Consider the following 22176-nt stretch of genomic DNA (forward strand, 5'->3'; position numbering starts at 1 on the left):
TGTCTAAGTTATTGGAGTCTGACATGTCCCTTCCCTGAGCCCTGCCTAGAATCCTGTTTGTTCCTTTATCTCACTGTGATTCAGGCTGCTTAGAAAGTATCAAGTCAAAGTCATTGACATGAGTTGGCTTATTCCTCAACTCTTGTATTGGAAATTAATCGAATGGGTACCTCCACTCCAGATAGGAGAGAGCCTCAAGAATAACACATGAACTCAGATCTGAGCTCAGATTTCAGGCTTAAGTTCTGGGGGTGCTACTAGGAGTGCCATTTTCCTTTTTGGTAGCATTCCCCCCCCCCACGTTCTCTTAGATGATTAGCAAAGAAGAGAGTCTATCAGCTTGTGTTTTTTTTTCTCATCTAAAATATATACATTTGTCTGGAGACCAGGCATTACAAGCAATCACAGTATCCTAAGAATTTTCTTTTATCAGTTTACATGGGAATGTGTTTTGGGATCATCCCCAAAATAAACATATAGACTTAGTCTTTGTCTATCAAAACAAAAATCCAGGGAAGACCACCTGATCTATGCACACATAACAGCATCATTGGAGACTTAATAGAAACAGTAACCACCACCCCTCCTTCCCCACCAACCCTGCAAGAAAATAAGCAGACTGGGTTAAGCAGACTAAGGACAACAGGCAAAGAAGAAAAACAAATCCAGTGGTGAGCCAGGGGTTTTAAATAAGTGTGCTTATTATTAGTGGAGAGTGGAATGGACCAAAAACTATAATGTGTATAACACGCTAGGGTTTACAGAATGCTTGCACATGCGGCATCTCATTTAATTCTCAAAATAGTGCTCCAGTGATTATTACTGTTATCATCCCCATTTTGCAGGTGAGGAAATTAAGGTGCAGGGAGATTAACTCGCCCAGGGCAACAGACAAGTGAGTGACAGGGCTGTGACTCATGCCCTTTCCTCCATCCCATTCCAGTCTCTCCCCCAGGAAGCCCCCGGGGCTGACCTTGAAAGCACAGGGAGAAGCTGTGAGACTTGCTCACTCCAACGTGAGCGGTAGGCTTCCACTAGAGCTTTAATGTTCTACATCTCAGTACGTTAGGCCCTGGCCACATGTGGCTCTTGAGGACCTGAAATGTGACCAGAATGATTGAAGAACTGAATTTTTAGTTTTATCTAATTTTTAAAATGAACTTCTGTACAAAGAGCCACATGTGACTAGGGCTACTATTTTATTGGACAGTGCAGCTCTAAAACAGTGGTGCTTAAGTCAGCTCTCCCAACAACAGCACTGGCACTACCTGGAAACTTGTTGGAAATTCAGATTCCTAAGCCCTACGCTAGTTTTACCAGATCAAGAACTCTGAGGCTGAGGGTCTAGGAGTCAGCATTACGCAGCCCTCCAGACAATTCTGATGCGTGTTAGAGTTTGAGAACCACTGCTGTAAAAGAGGAGGGTGAGATTGATGGGGAAAGGCAGAGAGCATGAACAAGGGTAGGAGTGGAGAAGTGCTTGGAAAGCCCTGTGATGTTCGGCCAGTGGCATGTAAGAACTTTATATAGCGTCCAAGGAAGATGAGAGCAGGATAGCTTCACAGAGGGGGTGACCTCTGCTTTGACCTTTGGGGCTTAGAAAGTTCCTCTGAATTTCCAACGCAGGCTGAGATACGGAGATGCAGCCCATCCCTATAACCAGAGTTTTACTCCTTTGATTCCACCCCCTAATCACCAGATCCCCTTCACTGCATTCAAAGACGATAGTGATACTGGCTGAAAAGGTGAAAATGGTGTTTTAAAAACTCCAAGTCTTGCTGTGTTTGGGAGTTAATGTGAGTTGAGAGACAAACTGTTCATAGTTTGTTAGACTGTTTCAGGAGGCCATTCATTGTTCCTTCTATAATGCACAGGAGTCACAATTAGGGGGAAATAGAGGCACAGAGAATTTAAGAAATTTGTGCCCAGCTCCCAAGATTACTCAGCTCTAAGAATCCATCCATTAGACTGCTTTAAGCCCCTAATGTGTTTAACCTGGGAGCTTTTTGAACTCTGGGCATCATTTTCTTTAGCTTACCCAGCAAGCTATAAATTAAGCAACCACACCTCCTAAAGACTCTTAGAATGCTTTCCTATTGTGTCAGACCCCAAGTGCACAATTGCTAAACCACTCTGTTTTGTAAACACGGAGAACCATAGTGCCCTGTGAACTCATGTTCCTTGTAATACCTTAGCTTGTCCAAAGTACCTTGAGGAAATTCCATGATTTGTTTTTGTCCCATTATACACTGGTTTCAATATTATACTTTCCTGAAGCTGAATGGCCATGTTTTAATCATCAACTGTGAGATTCTGTTCCCACATAAAAAATAGTTAAAGGCTGCTGAGTTTGTCTTTTCCCTTATCTCTTCTTACAGTTTTTTTTCATGGACCTAAATTTCTATGATTTGTTTTATCTTGAAATGAATCCTTCCCATAAAAAGTTTCCCCTCCATTTAAAAAATTATCATTGCACTTGGAGTGTAAACACTGTCTTTAAGTAAATTCCACTATTAGAGCAAAGTTAAGCATAGAATTGTGCTGAGTGCCTGATTTGGTAAAAATTAAGAGTCATTTTTAATTACTCTCTTAGGCTTAACCAAGAAAAATCATCTGTGCTTTGTGCTTTGCTTTCTGTTCTCCACAGCCTCCCCCGTTTCCTCCCTCTCCACTCCTCCCCTCTCCTCCTTCCCCATCCCCCCCAACACTCCCCACCCCCGATCTTTTCTCCTTTGGTGTGTGGCCACAGACAGAAATTTATGGCAGGGGCCAACCTCCTTTACATTCCACACAAAGCTTGCTGACTTGAGAGAGTTTGTCCGCTCTCTCCCAGAAAAAACACCTGCAGTACGCTCCCCAAGAAACCTGGAGAGATGGGAGATTAATGTGGCTGTAATAGCTGGGCAGTGTTTTTGGTATTATGCCCTCTCCCCAGGTAGATGGGTCTTTTCCGAGATGATACCAATTATTTATTGCTGAAACATCTGTTGATAACTGCAGCTGCCCTTGCGAAACAAAGCATATCACAGGGTCACAGGCTACAAGGACCTAAAATCCAACCTCATGCTAGTTTTAGACTATTCAGTAACACCCCCAAGTCCATGGGTTACCATCATCTTTAATGTCTCATCATGCCATAGAAAATACTTTATAAACACTGCCCTGCCCTGCCCTACAAGCTTTGAAGTATTATTTCATCTTCATCGGTAATTTATATTCCAGCGCCATTGTACTGTGGGAAAAAGAGGGGGAATGTGTTTTGTTTTCCATTTAATTGTATATCGCCTGACACTGTGACCTGTATTATTAGTATTAGTCAGAAAAAGGATTTTCTCCCTCTCTTATTTAAAAATAAAATTTCAAGGGAAAGTAAGTGCTCCTTCACCTCCTTTCACTCAAAACAATGTTTACACTCTGAGAGGGAAGGATGAAAAGCGCAAGCAATTTTTTTCAAGTGTCGGAGAAGGGCATTTCAGTTTTTGAAAGAGAACAGTAAGGCCCTTATAAATATCATTCAGCAAAACCTTTGATGGATTTTTTCAAAAAGTATTGAAGGCATTTAGCGTTAGCTTCTGTTTAGCGTGGTTTGAGGCAGGCACAGTAGGGTTCTAACGAGTCAAACCATCCTCACTTGTGGGATGCCAGGGAATGTAGGCACCGGCCTCAATGTGATTGCCAACTTCTGTGATTTCTTCAGTAACTTTCCCACTTCTGAAAAGGACAGTTGCTACATGATTAAAAGAAAATACGAAAAGAGGACTTTTGAAAGGGAGATAAAGAGCATGTTTGGATTTGCATGTCAGTAGCAGTTGCGAGCAGACTGGGTTGCAAGGCCAAGAATGGTTTCATAGACCCTGGTTTTGAGCATTCCCTGCAGATTTGGGGGTCCTGATGCTGGGGTGGACTGGCCACTCCCCAGCCCACAACATTTCTGTCGGGGGTAGGGAACCAGAATTTAGTGTAGTGCCTCCGTAAGGAGATACATTGTACTCTTTACAGTGTGGCTAACTGCAGTACATGGAGATGAAGCAGGCTCAGAATGAGGGTATTTTTTCCATTTCCTTTTAAACTTTTACAACCATGAAAATGGGTAACCTGATAAACTTTATTCAACAAACCTTTTTTGGAAATATCTGTGCTACCTTGCAGTGGTTTGAAGAGAGACCAAAAATAAATCAATAGTTGATTTCTTAGGCTAATACGGTTTAAAAAGCATTTGTGGATGAATAGAGTTGGATAAATTTAGCTTTCAGACTATTTTTTCTAATATGTCTCTTTAGATAATCTAGGTGCCTTTAACTTGTTGATATTTTTATTTTTGAACTACCTGAATGTTAAAAAGTCAAGAATTAAAACATAAATAAACATGAATAAATATATAAGAATTGCTCATTATAAGATTACAGGGCTTTTTTAAATGTCTAGTATGAGTGACCTGGGAACAGAGAGGTAGAAAGGGTCTTTAGCAAAAGATAAAGTGTGAATTTATTAGGAAATGAGATTTCAAGTTGAAGAAAGATACTGTGTATGAGCACCAGTCAGAATAGCCATCATTAAAATGTTCACAGACAAAAAATGCCAGAGAGGGTGTGGAGAAAAAGGAATCCTTCTACAACATTGGTGGGAATGTAAATTGGTGCAGCCACTAGGGAGGTTCCTTAAAAAACTAAAAATAGAGTTACCATATGATCAAGCAATCCCACTCCCAAGCATATAGCTAAAGAAAATTCTAATTTGAAAAGATACATGCACCCTAATGTCCATAGCAGCACCATTTACAATAGCCAAGACATGGAAGCAACCTAATTGTCCATCGGTAGATGATTGGGTAAAGAAGATGTGGTATATATGCATACACAATGGAATACTACTTAGGCATAAAAAAGAATGAAATAATGCTATCTGCATCAACTTCGATGGACCTAGAGATTATCATACTAAGTAAAATAAGTCATTCAGAGAAAGATAAATATCATATGATATCACTTATATGTGGAATCTAAAAAAAATGACACAAATGAACATTTATTTATGAAACAGAAACAGCCTCATAGACATAGAGAACAAACTTATCATTACCAAAGGAGAAGGAGGGGGAGCAATAAATTAGGAGTTTGGGATTTACAGACACAAACTACTATATATAAAGTAGATAAACAACAAGGTCCTACTGTATAGCACAAGGAACTATATTCAGTAGCTTGTAATAACCTATAATAAAAATGAATATGAAAAAAAATACATATATATAGCTGAATCACTATGCTGTACACCAGAAACTAACACAGCCTAGTAAATCAACTACTTCAATTAAAAAAGAAAAGATACAGTGTGTGAGGACTAGATAAGAGGTTGAGATGCTATCCTGGGAACAATAAAATTTCCTCCATGAATAGGCTCTAGGCAAAAAGATGTCCTTAAAAACTAATTTAAAAACAATATATCTCAGGTACCAGTTTTCATATTAGTAATAGAGAATTTAAAAGCAGTAAAACATGCTTTTGAAATTATGATTTGTTCAGCAACTGATTTTCTCAAATGAGGTTTTCATCTTTAACTATGTGCTTTAGGGCTTTAATAACTGAAATCTTTTTTGTCAGGATACAAAAGCAAAGTGAATGCAAACTGTATATTTATTCATTCATTCAGCAAAACTTTACTGAATGTTAGCATGTGCCAGGCATTTTATATAGAGCACTGAGAAAAATGCAAAAGAAATAGAAGACCTAGTTCCTGTTTTGGAAAAATTACCAAAGTGAAGAGATAGGGCAACCCTTTGTCAAAAACCTGCTTGTTGGAATGGTTCCTCCCATTTATTGACCAGCTAATATGTGGCAGGTACTCAATACATATTCTTCTTATTCCTATAGACTTGACCATATGACCTGACTTACCAGTGAAACGTGATTAGAAGTGACATACGTCAGTCCCAAGCAGAAGCTTTATAAACCATTGTGTAGTTCAGCAATTGAAAACATCCCCAAATGAAACTTTCCTTTGCCTCATGAACAAGAAAGGGGCTTTCCTCAGCCTGGATCCTAGAAAGGGCAATGTACCTGGAGCAGAGTTTCAGAGTTGAAGCCAAACAGTACCCAATGTGAAATATGAACAACAAAAACTTTGTTGTTAAAGGCATTAAAATTTGAGGGTTATCACAGTTTTACCAAATGTTGTGGGTTGACTTGTCCTCCACCAAAATATATTGGAGTCCTAATCCTCAGTGCCTCAGAATATGACTTTATTTGAAGATAGGGACATTGCAGAGGTAATTAGTTAAGATGAGGTCATTCTGGAGTAGGGTGAGCCCTTAATCCAGTCTGACGGGTGTCCTTATAAGAAGGTGGCCATGTGAAGACAAAGGCACAGGGAGAATGCCATGTCATGACAGAGGCAGAGACGAATTATGCAGCTATAGGACAAGGAATGCAAAGATTTCTGACAATACCAGAAGCTAAGAGAAAGGCACGGAACCTTAGAGAGAGCATGACTCTGTGACACTTTGATTTCAGACTTCCAGCTTCCAGAACTTTGAAACAATACATCTCTATGTTTTAAGCCACTCATTTGTGGTACTTTGCGTGGCTGCCATAGGAAACTAACATACCGAGTGGAAGCTGTTTATGCACACGTGGAAGATGATGAAGCAAGAAAGCTCTCAAATCACTTCAAGATTCTTAGCATGTGGTCCTATGCCCCTATAGGGAAGAAGGCAAAGTCAAGAGCAGAATTTGTTCAAAAGAACATTTTAACGAAAATCGTTTCTACAAGGAAAAAAAAAGTAGGTTCTAGTACCTACTGTGCTATTTCATCTCTAAATATGATTGGAGAAGATAGACTGGAGAAAGCATCATTCTTCCTACTTCATTCCGTTTTGACCTATGGTACAACAGTCCACTAAACATCTCCATTTGGATGTCCCAGATATGTCAAGTCCAGTAGGTCCAAACCTTAACTCATCTCCCAACTCCTTCTCCCTCCACCAATCAGATTTTGTCCTCCAGTGATTACAGTCTCATTAAATGGTACCATGGACCACCCCGTTACACAAATCAATACCTAGGAATCATCTTTATCTTCCTTTTTGACCCTTGTATCTCATTGGTTATCAAACCCTACTAATTTTCTTCTTAAATGTTGCTTGTATGCATTTTCCTTTCTTCAACCCTATTGCAACTATACTGGTTCAGACCCTATCATCTCTTTCCTGGAGTATGTCCAACTCTTCACCCTATCTCTAGTCATGTCCCCAGTATCAGTAAGGATAGTAAGGTTATGCTGTGGAAAAAAATCCAAACAAACTAAAAAATCTTAGGGATTTAAAGCAATTAAGATCCGTTCCTTCCTATTGCTACATGTCCATCTGATGGGGTGTAGAGGGAGAAATCTCAGCTTTTTGTCACTCTCTCAGGGACCCAGCTTGATGGAATACTTACCATTTAGAATTTTGCTGGTTGCCAGGCAGGGGGAAGGGGAAATTGGAACTTGCTCAGTGGCTCTTAAATACCTTCGCACAGAGGTGACCATTGGTCTAGAGAAGCCATGTAGTCACACCTCACTTCAAGGATCCAGGGAAACACGGTTGTACCATGTGCTCTGAAGGAGGAGCCCCAGAAATAGATCGGTGACTAGTACCCATTACTGCCATGGCTCCCCAGGCTTTTTCCATATTGCAACCAAAGTTATCTTTCTGAAATAGCGATCTGACGTTTTTTCTTGCTTAAATCTTTGTGGTGAGGGTGGGGGAATTGCAGTATAAACCAATAACATGTATATTTTACAAAAATACCTAATACTAATCCTGAACAATAAAATCCAAATAAATTTGGATGAACGTTTTTACTTAAGTGGTGGGATTAGTAGTTACTTTTATTCTTTATATTTCCTTGATTCCACAATAAGCATCTCTTAGCATTATAAAAGAAAGGGGATTGAGAGAAAGAGAAGAGCATCTGTTGTCCAGTGGTCCTTAAATCTAAATAGGGTCAAATGTTCAAAAACCTAAGTGAGGATAGCTGGGTTATGCTGCACCACTTCTCTGAGACTAAGGACAAATACTGAACTGCCCATTTTCTAATGGAGAAGCTAAAGCTATTAATTAAATAGACCATGCTCAGACCATGCATCTTTTCACTGATAAACTGAGGATTCGAAATGCAGTCTTCTTGTTTTGGAATCTTTTCTTTTCCCAGTTGCTGGTCTCCTATAAGTCAAGTATTATTTTCCTGTTAAGTTTTTGGAGGTCATTTTAACACACACATGTGCACACACACCTATGGAATATACATTCATATATATATATACATATATATATATATAAAATTGATATTCATGGACAGAAGTTATTTCTTTATCAAATGATAGAATACCAAAGCTGGAGGGAAATTTAGAGATCATCTATGTCAAGCCCATCATTTGATAGATGGGGAAACTGAAACGCAGGGAAAGTAAGAAGTGTCTTGCTGTGCATCACACAGCCAGTCTGTGGGAGCGGCAGGACCACAGCACCCAGGTATCCTAACCTGAGCCTGGCATGTCCTCCCTGTCTACACATGTCCGTCCTTCACACCGGGCTGTTGGAGGACTGGGGCAGCCTTTGCCTGGTGCATTCCTATCCTCTCTGCTGCCCTGTAACTGCCCTCTGCCCTCTCTGTTAATGTGATTTGACTTTTTTACTCAGAGCGCAATTAAGACAGAAATGTTGTAATTTCCAATCATCAATATTTAAAACTTTAGTTTCCTCTACTAAACGTTATAGTTCTTATTTTGAAAATAAACCAGACAAAAGGTTCAGATCCACCAAAAATAAATTTCATTTAATAAGTGAAAATTAGGCACCAAGAGAATGGAGCCTTCGGAGGATAAATATTAGCCCCAAGGCCTATGTGTGTTCAGACTTTAAGAGAGTATGATTAAAATCACCAAGGATTTAAACCCTGCTCTAAAACTGTGCCAAAAAGCTACCCCTTTCAATACAGTACTTTCCAGTTTCAATGGAAGATAAATTAAAATGGTGACTTGTCATTAAAATTCTACCAGTGAAACTTTGGTTGCCACAGAATCAGGCATGAGAGTTATCCCTTTGATGAGGACTAACCCTATGGCATGGATTTCATGTCTCCCATAATGAGACCTAGAAGCTGAGCCAAGTCTTGGAGGAACTGATCCAACTAAGACAAGTGGGCAGAGCAAATCAGCTCGAAATGCAGAAAGTGAACAGGTTGAGGTGTTGGGCAGACAGGAGACAGAGATGACTTTCAGAAAAGATCAGTCCTGGGGATGTGTTTATTCAGTTCTGTCAGGAAGTAAGAGTAACAGCACCTCTCACACCTTGTATGTTAAGTAAATAAGGAGCTTGAACAGTATTCTCTCTAAATATCTATCTCCACGTATCTGACGCTGTGAATATAAACAGTTGAACCACAGTGTTGTGTTTGTATGTCAAACAACACCAAATACTGGCATTTCATGTGAGTCAGTAGGATATGTCCTTCACAGCGTATAATCTTTTTTTAAAAATTCTTATTTTTTATTGAAGTATAGTTGATTTACAATGTTAGCACAACATATAATCTTGATGACAACCCTGCAAGATAGAATGGATTATGCTCGTTTTGCAGATGAAGTGATTGGCTCAGAGAGCTTGAGAGATGCTCCCAAACCATACTACAAAGTGCGGCTAAGCTGGGATAAGACCCCAGACCTCCACTCTGTGCCACCTCCCTCTACCTGCCACCATCCTTTCATGATGTAGAATCACCTGCCCTGTTTATTAAACCAACTTGCTCAGGGGGCAGAATCCAAAAACTTTTAATCTCAACAAATTCATAGATATTTGGAATTAGTTCTTTCTTTTTTGGGTGTATTTGTGCGACACAAAAGAAAGATTTTTATTATCCCATTGATCAATTTTTTTCTGAATCAGTTGTCTTTAATTTTTTTTATTGCTCATCAGTAAAAACTTTGGAGTAGGCACCCTGATCCACATTTATTTATTTATTTACATGTGCTATGCATTACTATGTTATATATTTCTATGGGATAAAAATTTAAGAAGAACAAAACAAAAAAAATGAATATTTAAAAATAATTCTTAAACTACATTATTGGCACAAGAACCTTTTTGTTCCTGTTAAAGTTGTGATTGAATACATTTAATTATTTTTTAAAATCTTGGCTTAGCACTGTGCCTTGAAGATATGGCTAGCATAGTTTATTTCAGTACTTAGTTCCAATGATTGTAACAGTTGAAAAACATTATGTCTCAAAGGGATGCAGATCCAAATAAAAGAGGTAGACTGTGATTCCTAATTCATGCTACTCATATCTCAGTTCATCCACCAATTATGAAAAATTGTTTGTTGAAATTCAGCTTGCAAATTTCCACTTTCCTTAGTGTCAATTGTGTTTTTCTGCAAGGTAATCAGAAGACATTATATTTTAACAAAGGATGTCAAAACCCATTCAAACTCTTCATTTGGAAGATTTTTAAACAGGTTGAAAATTTCCCATTTGTGTGAGGTTTTTTCCGTATGTGATACTTCATTTTTAGTATGAAAATCACAATGATGAAAACACCCTCAGCCTCATTATCTGGAAACTGCTTTCAGAATACCTATTACATAACATACTGTTGTTAGCCACTTATCACAGAAAAGGCTGGTAAATTTGGAGAACTTGTCTGTTTCAATTAGTAATAACGGTACCTCAGACGAACATTGTTGACTACAGTGCTTCCAAAGCACAAAGCTAGCGTTTGTCTGTTTATAAAAGAAAAATGTCCAAACTCTTCACATTTGACCATTCTTTAAAATCTTTGCCTTGAGATTTTTCTAGTCTTTCTCCCTCTCATTATAGATTACTCTAAAGTATCTATGATTTATGTTAACATAATCTGTAAATCTACTTTACCAGTTATAAATAAACTACAATACAATAAGCTAAAAACAGTTCAGTGGGTGAGTTCTCATCATCAGCCTCTCCAAGATGAAGAATTCCTCGTGAGTAACCATCTGACATATATGTAAGCAAAGTAAGGGGCTGGGATCTACCCACTTTTTTAAATGTTAGTAAAGCTTAATTTCTTGCTCACTGGTAAACCTTGGTGTGAACTCTTTGAACTTTGTTTAAAATCTGAGATCTCAGGGATTGATTCCACAGATCTACCCTCAACTCGATCTCAAAATAATGTTTTCATTTATTGAACATCTACTAAGTGCTAGTTACTTTACATGTATTTGTCTTTAATTTTCTCTAATCTCTGTGGTATTATTATCCTTATTTTATATATAAGAAAGTTGAAATTAAAAAGTTAAGTATCTTACCCAAAATCAAATCGTGCCTCAGTGCAATTCAAGCCCCATTTTAAAAAATTTTTTTCCACAATATCCCCCTCTAGGAACTGATTTGACTCACTTTCTCCTAAGAATATGCACAAACAAATTGGCTTCTTTTCCATACACATGTATAATCTGTCACATTTTGAAAGTATTACCAACTCAATTCTGAAATTTTTTATATTTATTCATCAGGTAAAGAGTAGAAGCAAAATATGTTTCTTTCATGGTTATTGAAACCCTCCCATCATGCTAGGCATGAATTATTCCCGTTGGCATTGCATCTAAAATTGAAATTTCTGGGCCTCTGGAGTCACTTTCAAGTAGAACATTAAAAGGGTTTAGGGGTCAGACTCCTAACATTGTCTCTCAGTAGCTCTCCCATTTTATTACTTTGAACACAAGACTAAGGCAGCTTCTCTTCACTCCTTGTATAAGGCCGTATCTTTGCCTAATATGCTTAAAATGCACATAGCTTAGACTTGGTTGTAACTTCAGTGACTTTTACCAGAGTTTCCAGATGCAAATCAAGGGGCTGACTGAATCAGGATTACTGGGGTGTGTGGGTGTGTGTGTGTACGCATAGGTAGAGCTAATTTTGGGGGGTGGGGGACTGGGGAGAGAGAATGAGGAAAAGTGTGGCTTCTAAAAAATAAATATTCCCAAGTTCTGCTATTCAGAGCCTGATTTAGTAGATCTCTATTGAGATCCAAGACCCATATTAGTAAAACATCACTATTGAGTCTAATGTACAATCTGGTTGAAGTACTACTATTTTACTCCCCTTTTAAAGTATCTTATTAGTCATTGATAACATGCTTGCAATTGAATAATATTTTAGATAAATTATGGAAGCTCATTATTTGAGAGTCTCACAGTGAATCATGAAGACTACTTTGTGATGTGAATAACCAGCCATTCCTTCAGCTGACACTTCCTAATCTAGTGGTCTGAGATGTTTTTATGAAGTTTTATTAAAAATGGTTACCCTTACTGATTAAACATTTATTTTTGCTTTGCTTATGTAAATGTGATTCTCTTAGATAATAAAAGTGACAAATCAGTACATTTGTTTCTCTAAGTAAGCATAGCTCTTAAAATTGCAATAGGTGCAATTAAGCTCTCCATCCTTTTGGTGATAATTATTACTTTAAGAACAAGTGAAAAACCCTAGGGACAATTGGGTCCAAACAATTCTCTTCATGCTATATATCTGCCACTATTCTAATATGTTTTTGGTAATAATGATATGACTTTTTAAAAAAAATTTTATTGAAATATAATTGATTTACAATATTATATTAGTTTCAGGTATACAGCAAAGGATTCAGTTATATATATGTATTTTCAGGTTATTTTCCATTATAGCTTATTACAAGATACTGAATATAGTTCCATGTGCTATACAGTAAATCCTCATTGCTTATCTATTTTATGTATAGCAGTTTGTAACTATTAATCCCATATTCCCAATTTACCTGTCCCCCACCCTTTCCCCTTTGGTAACCATAAGTTTGCTTTCTATGTCTGTGAGTCTGCTTCTGTTTTGTATATTTTTGATTCATTTGCATTATTTTTTAGATTCCACATGTAAGTGATATCATACAGTATTTGTCTTTCTCTGTCTGACTTACTTCACTTAGTATGGTAATCTCTAGGTTCATCCATGTTGCTGCAGATGCATTATTTCATTCTTTTTTTCTGGCTGAGTAATTAATATTCCAGACAATGTCAATCTTGATAAAACTAAGGTGCATAGGTAGAGGTTAAGGAAGTTGACCTGGGAACTAGACTGCCTGGGTTTGAATCCAAACGCTGCCCCTTGTTAGTCACCTTGGGCAACTTCCCTAAACTGTTGGCTTCCATTTTCCTACCTCTGTAGTAGTAGTAATAACAGTACCTGGGAGGGGCATCTCCCCAGAAGCCCACGTGGTTGGAATATGGGAGAAATGCATCCTCTTCTTCAACAGATAACTCTTCCTCTAGGGACTCATCTTTTTGGGCTTGCAGTTAATGTGCTGACTCAGATTAGAATCCTAACTTGTAGTCTAAATATTAAGTTTGAATCTCCAACTCTGCTATTCATCTGTTCTTTGTTTTCTATAAGCCACTCAATCCATTTAGGTGTTTTGTGCTGTGGCTGCAGCGACCCCCTCCCGCATACTGACTCCTGCAAGCACTTCTTTTCACAGTCATGTAGCTCCCCACCCCCTTCCTGTATCTCACACAAGTTTTATACTCTAATATTTATATGGCTTTTTCTCTTTGAAAAAAATCAAAGGGTTTCTTAAAAATTTTTGAAAATCTCATTTAGGTGGAAATTTTCATCTTCAAAGTGCTTATAGGTTAGATAATATTATGTCTGTCTTTTTCATTATTGCCTTTCCAGTGTTCTATCAGATGCATCCAGGAGATGCTCAGTAAATATTTTATTGAATAAATGAATGAATTCCCACTAAATCAATTGGCAGGAATCATTTGCTACATTATAAAGCTTCAGGTGCTTTCCCCTATTGATGGAGTGTATTGCAATGATGAGTTCCCTTTCATTTTTGAGATTAAGATCATGGGCCCCAAATCAGTTAGTTCTGTCCAAAGTGTTACATCACCTAACACAGACTTTTGATTTTGATTTTCACTTTATGGTTATTTCCAGTGGAAAGATCCTTTAAGAAAATATGGTTTTACAGGCATTTTCATAATTAAGAAAGAAAATGAACCCCAATTTCCCAAGCTTCTCTAGCATTTCTTTATCACTGCACATAATCATGACATTAGCATCACTAAATAATAAATGTTCTCATAAAAATATGGACTTTATGCCCTGATCAAAGTCTATATGTTTAAAGCCAGCTAGCTCAGAAAATCAAATCACTTCCATATTCCTTTTGTCTGCTTTTATCTTGTTTAGTTATTTGCTGTTTTACTCCCTGAAAAAAACTTTGCTCTATCAATATTTTCACTTATGCCTCACATAACAAATAAATCATGATCTAAAATCTGAAGTAGTATAAAGGCAGCTATGCATGCATATGTGAAAATAAGTGAACCAGGGAAACAGCTAGAGGGCCATAAACTAATTCATTTATTCAACAACTATTTATTGAGCCACTTTTCAAGGCACTGAGGCAGCAGCAGTAAACAAGACAAAGTGCCTGGGCATTAACAGCCAATGTAAATGAAAAGCTTACATTTTTCTGGGAAGACAGGAAATAAAATACACAGATAAACATAAAATAAATAAATAAATATGCACACACATACATACATATATATAATGTAAAACTGAAGGGTAAGTGCTATGAAGGCAAATAAAATAGATTCAAGGAAAGGATACAACAAGTGTTTATAGATACTATTATTTTAGAGAAATGGTCAGAAAAGTCTTTGAAAGGATAACTGGAGCCCAGATCTGAATGGGGGAGCCTTGCAGATAGCTGAGGGAACAGCTTTACAGACAGAGGGAACAGTAATTGCAAAGGCAAAGGCACGTGCTTGACTTGAAGTTGAGAGCAGAGTATCAACATTTTTATTTAATTTATATTTTAAAGGGATTACTCTGGTTGCTGTGTGAGGAATGTGGAGGAAACAGAGAGAGGACTTGGATGGCAAAGGGAGGGATTCTAGTTCAGAAGCTGTTGCTAGTATCCAAGCAAGTTTCCAATAATGGATTGACTAAAGTGGTTGCTCTAGAGGGATGAAAAGTGGTCAGATCTTGTGTATATTTTAAAAGAGCCAACAGCATTTGCTGATGGATTGGATGTAGAGTATGAGAGAAAGAAAAGAGTCACAAACTTGGAGTCAAAATTCTAAAGTTTTGTCCTACGCAAGTTAATGGACAGAATATCTTCACTGAGATGGAGGAGAAAGTATTAGGAGAGCAAATAAAAAGTTCTGTCTTACACGTGTTTAGTGTGACATCCAGACAGGGCTGTTTATTATCCAGGCAATTTCATATACCAGGCAGTATTGCAGGAAAGAGACTCAGGGTGGTATTTAAATTTGGAATTCATCAAAAGAAGTGATATTTGGGGCCATGGAACAAAGTAAGTGTAGCTAGAGAAGAGAAGCAGAGAAGCAGCCTTGGGACTGAGTCTTAGGGCCTTCAACATTCAGAGGCTGGAAAAGGACGCTCCTGCAAAGTGGAGTGAGGAAGAGTAGGCAATGAAGTAGAAAGAAAACCAGGAGACTGTGACGTGCCAGAAGTCACATGAATGAAAAAGTGTGGGATTGTTTGTCACAGCCAAATGCGTCTAGGAGTTTGAATAAGATGAAGATTAATAAATGGTCATTGGATTTGGAGGTTGTTGGCAACCTTGAAAATAACGGGTTCAGTGGACGTTTAGGGATGAGAGCTACAGACTGGAGAGAGAATGGGAGGTGAGGAAGCAAAGACAGGGAGTTTAGACAACTCTTTCGAGATTGGCTGTATAAAAAGGACAGGTGCTGGGGGGAGAATGCTGTGGACTAAGTATTTGAGTCACCCCACCAAATTGATAGGTTGAAATCCTGCCCTTCAAAGTGATGATTTCAGAGGCAGGGCTTTGGGAAGATGATTAGGCCTTGAGGACAGAGTCCTCATGAGTGGGGTTAGTGCCCTTATAAAAGACGTCCCGGAGAGACACTTAGAAAAGAAGCCGTCTGTGACCCAGGAAGCAGGCCTCACCAGACGTCAGATCTGCCGGTTACTAGATCTTGGATTTCTCAGCCCCCAGAACTGTGAAAAGTAAATTTCTATTGTGTATAAGCTACCTGGTTCATTACGTTTTTGTTATGGCAGCCTGGAAGGACTAAGACAAAGATATACGGTTAAGGGAGGACTTTTTAAGATGGAAGATACTATAATATGTATGCTGATGAGAATGATCCAGTAGAGATGAGGAAATTAATGATACAGAAGAGAAAGAAGGTGTTTATAGACATAATGTCCTAGAGTAAAGAAGACGGGATAGAATTGAGTATATAAGTGGGGAATTGGCCTTAAATATGTCAGTAGGAAAGCAGGCAGGACACGTGGGTTACAACACAAGAGGGCTGGAAAACCTGGATAAGAGAATAAGGAAGATCTCTTCTCACTATTTTCTTAGTGAAATAAGAATTCAGGCCATCAGATGAGTGTGAGGAGGTTAAAGGGGCTGTGGGAGCTGGAGAGAAGAGCAAAGATGTAAATGTAACTGGATTGTCAGGCCGTGCTGAGGGCCGACTTCAGGTTATTATCACAAATTTAAAGTATTATGGTTGTGTGTTTTTGTCCAGCCACATACACTTGCTTAGGTAGAGAAGCCTAGGTTAGGCAGAGAATTTAGACATAAGTTGAAAATGTTAAGTGACAGTAAATAATATTTATCTTCCCCTCCTGTGTTCAGAACCAGCTGAAAGATAGACCTTTATTATTCTAAAACAGATAGGAGAATGTAACTTCAGGTTTTCAGACAAGTGGGTTGGAAAATTCTTCACTCCAGACTCATCTTGTTGCTGGCAGGCCCCTTCCCTTATTGTAGAATAAGGAGGAAGTTTTTTTTTTAATGTATGTTCATGTATAACTGAAGCATTATGCTGTCTGTACACCAGAAGTTGAAACATTATAAACTGACTATACTTCAATAGAAATATATATATACAAAAATAAATACATAAATATTACCAAGAGAGGGAAAAAAAAGGAGGAAGACTTGAAGAGAGGAAAGAGGAAGCCCTGAGCCAGATATGCCACTCCCATTGGATATAACTCATTCCACCTCTAGCAGGGAGGAGGGAGCAAGTGGGGAGAAAGAGGCAAGTTCTGGGGTTCTTGACTCTGGAATCATTGGAATTGCCTGAGATCATTGGTATTACGTGGGCATCCTCAAAAGAAATCAGTGCTTGGGTACACTTCCAGAGATTCTGATTTAACATGTCTGGGGTGCCATCTGGGCATCTGGATTTTTAAAAGCCTCCCTAGGTGATTCTAATGTGAGGCCACTTCCCCTTTACAATAAACATGGTTAAATATGCCAGACAAATAGGATAGAAGTAGAAAGTAACAAAGGAGTCAAGAAGACATTTTTTAAAAGTTGTTGAGTTGATGCACCATGTAATTTAAAGAGGCAAGTAAGGACATAAGGGACTGATGACATAGCAAAAAAGTTGTAGGATCAGCAGATAGTGTGGATGTCTCCAAAGGGTTGCAGAATTACTGGAGGTGGGCTATCCAGGAAGGGGGCTGCATGAATAGGAGATGAAGCTCAAAGAATCAAATGCTTGAATTGAGATTCTGTGATGCCACCAAAATGGCAGGTTCTAAGTTATGACTGACCATGGAGTATGTGACTGAGGTTGAGTATAGAACAAGATCATTAGAGGTAAGGAGCCCATGGCCAGGAGGCTGTTGTGCTGGGTGAATTATCAGTGTGGATGCTGAAATCACCAAGAATGATGACTTGAGGCATGATGGCCATAGCAACCTGGAGTCTAGAAGAGAGGTGAGGCATGTAGGTCCGCAGGTCCCAGGAGCCATGAGGTTCACCAGAATCCTGGGTAGGTGGTGTCTATTTGGGTCCTACTTTCTTTTTCTTTCAACAGAGAGCCAACTTCATTCACAGTAGATTTGAGAGAGGGAGGGTGAGAAAGCAGGGACAGATGATCCAAAATGTTATCATTAGGTATTGAGAGCGAGAAAAAGATGATAACTATTTACCCCAAGTGCTAGATTCTGCATGTCCATTGGTAAAATGAAGGAAAGATTGATGAAAATGTGAACAGGCTCTGAGCATAAACCTTAAGAAAGTTAATTTTTCCCCTCTTCCTCCTCCTCACATTTCAGTGGGTGGACAAACACGGAGCATGCCCTGCTTGGTCTTCCCTTGACCTTGAGTAGTCCATTTTGATGGGTTGACTCTTACTCTGCTTTTATTTTTAATGCATAACTATGCAAGCGTCAATCACTTTTCATTTGTTTATTCTGCTAATTCCTCACCTCAGGACATACCCCCCCTCCCCTGCCTTTTTCCAGTCTCCCAATTTGCTATGCAGCAATAATTTCCCTTTACACTGCTCCTGCCAATTGCAATGCCAGATGGCTTCGGTTCTGAGTCCCCTCACCCAGCCCCCCTTGAGAACAGCTGCCATTGTCATTGCTGTGAACACATCGCGGCTTTGAACCCAGAGCTGGGACCCAAACTTGAAGCTCAGCATTGGGAGGGGCTAGTGCTAATGCAAGGAACCATGAAAACAGCACACACTTTTCCTTGATGCTGTTCATCAAAAGCCCTTAGAAAAGACTCTTCAGCATTTTTTTCAATCATCTGCGTATTGAAATCTCATTGTGGAGTTTAATTCCTTTACCGCCTGACTCAGCTTCCTAGCCATGAAGTTCCCTTTCTGCCATAAACTCAATTAGAACCCTGTATTTCCCATCCTGAAAACAGATGTGAAAAAACAACTGATGTGTGTGCACATTTGTGTGCCTGTCTCTTTAGAAATCCAGCACACACACTCCCTTATCTACATCCATATATTTTTACTTAAACAGGATCGTTCAACTAGAAAAACATAATTTGGTGGCTACTTGGACAAGCTTCCTCTTAGGTCAGCCTCTGAGGAAAAGATAAAAGGAATAGAATTCCTGTTTAATTTTTATCTTGAGTTATCCTGTGTTTGTTCCATCACTAAAATTCTGTTACTATGACACCATCTGAAAAGATTATATTTTTGAGTCCTCTGTGATGGCAGGTCAGTCATGGGCTGAAAAAACCCAAACAAAAAGAATCCTGAATCAAATTCCATGTAGACCAATATGCATTTCAAAGGCACTGCCATGTAGTCAGTGGGTTAGGGTTTTTGTGCTGTTTTCTTTTTCTTTCTTTTTTGGGGAGTGGGGGAGGGAAAGGGACTCTCTTTCATGTTAAGCTAACTGTGCATAACCCAGGCACATTTTACCACGTAGGGAAACTTTCTCTTTAGCGTCCTTCCCTACCACACACTTGGGCCTCCTTTCATTCCTCTCCTTCTGAAGTCAGAGTGCTCCCCCGGCGTACATTTGGGGGAGATTCCCAGGATGGTGATGTATTCTGCTTTGCTGCTGAGGAATTTACTATCCCCTGACTTGGCAGCAAATGAAAGTGGGTATTAATTTCTCAGAGTGCTGGTAGAGACACGAGAGAGGGACTGCAAGAATGATACCCACCTAAATCTGTATGTCGTGCACAGCATGCCGCCGTTTCAAAAGAGGGAGAGAAAAGACAATGACAAGAAAGAAAAGATCCTCCTGAGTTGACTTCTCTGCATTTTGCGTCGTTGGTTTTTGGAGAGAGATGCGAGAGGTTCGGGCCCTGAACAGAGTGAAATTATGCAGCTGCAGGGATGCCAGATCCTCCAGAATAGGGTGCTTCGTTTAGATTTTCCACAATGCTATTGAAGTGCTTATTTTCCTCCTGAAGAGACACAAACAGATGCAAACTTCTGTAAACACTTTAGAAATGAATTCAGTGAGTTTGGCCTCTCAGCAGTGCTCAATAGCTGATAGAAAAATGTCTAATTAGTGCAAGTGGAAATAATAGGGCCACTTGGATTCCTTCCATCCTCCTCCAAGTCTACTTTTCCAAGGAACTCAAAGGGCCTTTGTCTGGCAGGTCACCCTCTCTCAGGCTTTTGTGCTCCGAACTATTAAGAGTAGAAGGGGGAAAAATAGATGAGGCAATGTTCTTTGCTCAAATATATGGCGTGTTCATGCGGGATGCAGAATGGGGTGTTTGCAGCATCCGTTTACAGGTGCTCGGGAGGGATTCCTCCATTGGCAACAGCCAAAAGCAACTCACACGTGCATGCTGAGAAGGCTCCCTTTCAAGAACCAGCTTTCCTTCACCAACTGCCAGAGAGCCTGCTCATTTTCCTTTTTTCCCCCTGCAGTTTCCAGTAACATCACTCCTTAGACTTGGCGAAGAGAAGAAAGAAATTTTAAAAAATGAGAGATTTAACCATTTTCTGAGATAAGCCTTAGAGATGTTATATGCAGGGTCTATTACTTCCTTTTTACTCTATTGAAAATCCCACTGACATTTATTTTAGGATCCTGTCTTTGCTTGCTGTTATTTTGTCACAGTAGAGAATGGAAGCACGTGAACTGAGTTCGTTTGTTCCGCATCATTTATTAAGCACTCACAATGTGTCAGGCTCTGTGCTGAGCTTTTGACCTACCTACATTTCCTCTAATCCCTAAAACAGCACTGAAAATAGATATTATGCACATTTCACAGATGAGGTAACTGAGACTCAGGGTGGTTAAGTGACTTGCTGTGGCAAGCAAATGGAGGAGCTTGGAAGCAATCCAGATACCTATGGTTTCACCTCAGACATTGTAATTTATCTTTATAAGTTTGATGTGGATCATTTTTTCATATCTCCTGTGTCCCTAATTCCACCTAATTTTTACTCTACCTTTTTGAACTTAGGAAATACAGTTATAATAATTGTCATTTGGGTTTCAGTTTCTGTTGATTTCTTTTTCCTTTCAGTATGGGCTTCTTTCAAGCTTGGTAATTTTTGCCTGGGTATCAGACATTATAAATACTTATAAGTTGCCAGATAATTTGTGTGCATATAAATATTCTTGAACTTTGTTCTAGAACTCAGTCAGGTTAGGAAGTAGTTTGATCAACCTTGCTTCTAAACTTTCAAAGTCAGCCAAGAACTGTCTTTCCCACCACTGAAGCAATACCCTTCTGAATACTCTACCCGGTGCCCTATGATGACATGATTTCCTACTCTGACAGGTGGAAACACAAACTATATGAGGCCTAGAGATTGTTTCCTCTGCTTCATCCGGGTGGTTCTTTCCCCAGACTTGGGTGGTGTCTTTCCGTACATGAGCTGATGAGTAGTTTTCTGCTAAAGACTCGAGGGGGACCCTCTGCAGATCTCTGGATTTCTTGCTTTGTGCAGCTCTCTCCTTCTGGTTCTCCGCTCTGTTAACTCTGGTCACCTTGGCCTCCCCAGAATCCTGGAAGTTCCATCTCCTCAACTCAGGAAGGCCACCTCCCAGAGGGACCCACTGGACTTTTACTCAGTGTGAGAAATGTTCAGTTGGAGTAATCCCCATCTAATCATCAAATTATCATTTGGTCTCATGGCAGCAACTTTCACTAGGGAATTCCAAAACACTGAAATTAGAGGCCATCTCCTAGAAAGTTTTCTTTCTCTTATTTTTAAATACACAGCAAGAATACTTTTTCAATTGGGATTTGTTTTTATTTTCCCTTGGTTTTTTTTTTTTCTTAGAATTTTCTCATCATAATAAAGGATATGTGTTCCTTAGAGCCACTATTTGGACTTAGTGAATGGTGAGTTCAGCCCTAGCTCCAAAGACCTGGATTCCTATGCCCAGATTAAGCCCTGCTCAGAATCACCTTGGTCAGACCACAGGAGGAAAGCAGAAGAAAAACTGACCCTCAAGAGACTTGAGTTCCTCAAGTGTTAGCTGAGGATGTGGAGAAACTGAAACTCTGTGCACTGTTGGTGGTATTGTAAAATGGTATGAACTCTATGGAAACAGTATGGAGGTTCTCAAAAAATTAAAAATTATAGCTACCATATAACCCAGCAATTCTGCTTCTGGGTATATATCCAAAGCAGGGTCTCCAAGAGATATTTGGACATCCATGTTAATAGCAACACTATTCACAATAGCCAAGAGGTGGAAGCAACCCAAATGTCCAACAGATGAATGGGTAAACAAAAGTTGGTATATACATGCAATGGAATATTATTCTTACTCAGAAGGGAGTTCTGACACATGGTACGATATGGATGAACTTTAAGGACTTTATCCTAGGTAAGCCAGTCACAAAGAGACAAAAACTGTATGATT

General features: G+C 39.1%; 1 protein-coding gene across 13 annotated transcripts in view; it reads left to right on the plus strand.

Annotated features, from left to right (window-relative positions):
- ALPK1 (alpha kinase 1) overlaps positions 1 to 22176 on the plus strand; it is a 119294-nt gene that overhangs the window by 68744 nt on the left and 28374 nt on the right. The window lies entirely within an intron of this gene.

Source organism: Camelus ferus, chromosome 2 (genome assembly GCF_009834535.1).
Source record: "Camelus ferus isolate YT-003-E chromosome 2, BCGSAC_Cfer_1.0, whole genome shotgun sequence".
Classification (NCBI taxonomy): domain Eukaryota; kingdom Metazoa; phylum Chordata; class Mammalia; order Artiodactyla; family Camelidae; genus Camelus; species Camelus ferus.